Source organism: Dipodomys ordii, unplaced genomic scaffold (genome assembly GCF_000151885.1).
Source record: "Dipodomys ordii isolate 6190 unplaced genomic scaffold, Dord_2.0 Scaffold25, whole genome shotgun sequence".
Lineage (NCBI taxonomy): Eukaryota > Metazoa > Chordata > Mammalia > Rodentia > Heteromyidae > Dipodomys > Dipodomys ordii.
In genome coordinates, this window is record NW_012267241.1 from 11,953,226 (window position 1) to 11,957,405 (window position 4,180).

Below are 4,180 nucleotides of genomic sequence, written 5' to 3' on the forward strand. Positions count from 1 at the left end.
CTCAGGCATGCAAGGTAAGCGCTCTACCACTGAGCCACCTTCTCAGTCCCCAAGTCAAACACTTTTAAAAAATATTTTAACAAATTAAAAAACTGTACATTATTCAGAAACAGAAGGAGGAAAAGTGAACAAACACAGTCATGGTGTTGTAAGGTAAATCATCCCAGAAGTCACATTTTAAAATACAGAATATTGGAGTCTTTATTATACAGTTAACAGACTGCAGGCCGCGTTGTTACAAAGGCCTGTAGCACTCAAATACACATAACCCAGTTAGGAAGCATGCTAAAGAGGAAAGAAATAATAAGAACAATACCAACAAGCCAATTCAGCTCCAATGGAGAGCTGAATTGGGACTCCATGATGACTGGAAACAAGCAAGGAGATAGGACACAGGACACGATCACAGAGACACACGTGACATGGATTCCAGGGGCTAGGCTAGTCTGATCCTTAGGAGATTCCCGGTCCCAGGCACTGGGCTGACAGATTCAGTAACCTATTAGCCACTAGTGCCTGCCCCTGCCTCCAGTGGTCCAGGCACACCCAGCCTGGGACGGGGGGGGGAGGGGGGCCGAGGAAGGTTTCCTTTCTCCAACATGAAGACAAGATGCCAGACCCTACCATCCACCATCTGGCCAATATGGCACGGGCCAGACCTGGCCTCCTTACTTTAATGATCCACAGTAGACACTATGGAAAAGGAACTATGCAACTTGTGGGCAAGGATGGAAGGGGAAGCTGGGAAAAAGTGAAGGAAGGGTTGACATTGTCTAAAAAGAAATGTACCCATTACCTGACTTAGGAAATGGTAACCCCTCTATGCAGCACCTTAATAACAATAAAATTATTTTTAACAAGTATACATACTATCAGCTCCTACTTATAGGGCAATTACTAGCATCAATATGGTGTAAAGTTTATCATAGGTTAGTGGACTTCAACCTTCACTATCAGACAAGTGTTATTCTCTCCATTTGAAGTTAAATAACTATGCAGCTTATAAATAGGACAACCAGGATGTGGGCATGAATGTGTGTGACAGCAACGTTTCCCTTTCTAATTGTTATACTCCATTTTCTGTTCTAAAACACTGCCTTTAAAAGAATGATCCATAAATAATCCCACAATTTTTTTTTTCCTGGGGTCTGGTCGTGGGGCCTGAACTCTGGGCTTGGGTGCTGTCCCTCAGCTCTTCAGCTCAAGGCTAGCGCTCTACCACTTGAACCACAGCACCACTTCCAGCTTTTTTCTTTTTTCTTATGTGGTGCTGAGGAATCAAACCCAGGGCCTCATGCATGCAAGGTAAGGGCTCTACCACTGAGCCACCTTCCCAGCCCAATACCCCAGTTTTGATAAATGCTTTTATCTTCTCCTACTCCCTTGCTTTGATGCCCATGGGAACCCCACTGAATTGTCTTTTCCTCTTATTATTCTCCTTACCCTCTCTGTCTTTTCAGATCAAGGGGTTAATCACTTTCCTAGAAGTGGCCTTGAACCTGACCTCCCTCCCTCAGCACCAATCACTGTTTATTAGCTTAGGGCAGCTATCTGACCCAGTTGGACTAAGTCTATTCTGTAGAAATTTTGAAATGCAGGCAGGAAGATTTCAAAAGATAGAAAAGGGAAGAAACGAGAGAGGGAGAGAGAGAGAGAGAGAGAGAGAAATAAATTCATTTCTCTATGTCATCCACAATTCCAAAGAGGTGTGCAGTCACATTCTTCAATATAATGTTTCATGTTGGACATATTTTGAGGCTAACTGTAACTCTGACCTTGCATTCAGTGAAATAGCTTAATTTTCCAAGAAGTTTTTCTTTTGTTTAAGATAGCTTAATTAGCTGGTGGTACAAGTCCATTATCCAAGTACTTGGGATACCAACGCAAGAGGATCATGTTTGAGGCCAACTTGGGCTACATAGCAAGACCTGGTCTCAAAACAGAGACACAGACATACATAGACACACACAACACACTGACACAGACACAGAAACACACACACACACAAAACCAAAACAACTTGAAGTTGGCACTTGTATTTTTTTTCTTTGGGGGGGGTCCGGTCGTGGGGCCTGAACTCTGACCTGGGCGCTGTCCCTCAGCTCTTCAGCTAGTGCTCTACCACTTGAGCCACAGCACCACTTCTGGCTTTTTTTCTTTTTGCTTATGTGGTGCTGGGGAATCGAACCCAGGGCCTCATGCATGCAAGGCAAGCACTCTACCAGTGAGCCACCTTCCCAGCCCCAGCACTTGTATTTTTTTTAACCAATAGGATCTAATTGGTTTCAAAATTGCAACCATTCCTGTTGTCTTCTGTAAGCAAAAACAGTCCAACTCATACTGACTCCAGTGGTATAGAGGTGGCCACAAGTCCATGGGCAGTGCCAGCTGCCCCATCCAAGGTTTTCAGCGTCATTTCCCAGCTGTTCTCTTGTTCTTGTTTCTTGTTTTCATGTTCTGTTTTCTTGCCTCCTCCATGCCCACCTCCCCCTTTGGCAAGTGGGAAGATCATCACTGTTTACGTCGGCAGAGATTCCCCTTCCGGCCCCCCTGCAAATTTTCATTGGCCGCTCTAATAATTCCTGTGACCAGAGCGTAGAGCTTTTGATTGCAACAGCTGAATGTGAGATGGACATTTAGTGAGATCACTGTCCTGAAAAGCGTGGCTGCCTCTGTAGCCTTGGGGCAGAGTTGATGGACACTATTTTATTTTATTTTAAGACAGGATCTCACTACGATATCTAGACTGGCCTTGGGTTCATGATCATCCTGCCTCAGCTTCCCAGATCTGGGAATTATAGCACATACCACTACACCATTGCTGATGGAGATGTCTCCTCACCCCCAACATCCCTATGTGTCTTTTTTCTTACTGAAAAGCAATACACTGGTCTGAATACACTGGTTGTGGATCCAGGATGTCTGAGGTTTTTCTGTTTCTTAATTCAGCAGCAGCTTCCCTGTCATAATCTTTTCTCAAAGCAAGATTGAGTATTTGATGTGTGGAGAGGAGCCTTTGTTATTCAGGAGAACATGGAGCAAGGATGACTTGAAGTTTTGCCAAAAGACATGTGCTCCACCACTTGATCCATGATCCTGCTCTTTTACTGGTGGTTTTCTTTTAAGATACCGTCTCAATAACTGCCCAGGCTGGCCTTGGATCTGAATCCTCCTGCTTGAGGAAGTGTCATTTACCATGGTGAGCTAGAGATGACCCTCAGTCGGACTTTACTGAGGTTTTATGCCTCCTCTTCCCTCATGCCTCTGACCCCTGTGAGTAAGCCCCGAGAGTGGGGCACAAGCTTCTTTAAGGATAGGGGTAATTCAGAAACTGGACAATTCCTAAAGTAGACTTGGCTATGAGTTATTAGCACATGTTCCTCCAGGTGGCTTACAGAAATGAGTGCCTGGTTGTGAAGGGAGAGAACATAGGTGATATATGGCAACAGTCACTACATACACATACATGTCTTCATAAATGATGGTATTTAGGTGAGATGCATCCAGTCAGGAGGTGCCACCACTACCACGTCCAGCAATTGGGTTATTGTGCTATTATCTTTATCAGTTCTAGATATGCTCCTCTGGGGACCTATGTCTGAATGATAATTCATCTCCCCAAACCCCAGTACTGAAAGAACAGATAACTCATTTAAATTTGGAGCTGGGTGTAATGGCTCTTGAGAGGCTGAGATCAGAACTATGGCTTGAGGATAGCATGGGAAAACGTTTAGTATTAGTATTAGTATTATGCCAGTCCTGGGGCTTGAACTCAGGGCCTGGACACTGTCTCTGAGATTTTCTGCTCAAGTCTAGCACCCTGCCACTTGAGCCATAGTGCCAGTTCTAGCATTTTCTGTTTATGTGGTACTGAGGAATCCAGGGTTTCATGCATGCTAGGCAAGCACTCTACCACTAAGCTATCTTCCCAGTCTTGGGCATTTCAATAAATAAGTTGTGTGGTGTGCTGCATACCTATTATCCCTGCTACTGGAAGGCATAGAAAGAAGGATTGTTAGCCGGGTGCTGGTGGCTCATGCCTGTAATCCTAGCTACTCAGGAGGCTGAGATCTGAGGATCGTGGTTCAAAGCCAGCCCAGGCAGGAGAGACCGTGAGACTCCTATCTCCAATAAACCACCAGAAAACCGGAAGTGGCGCTGTAGCTCAAGTGGTAGAGTG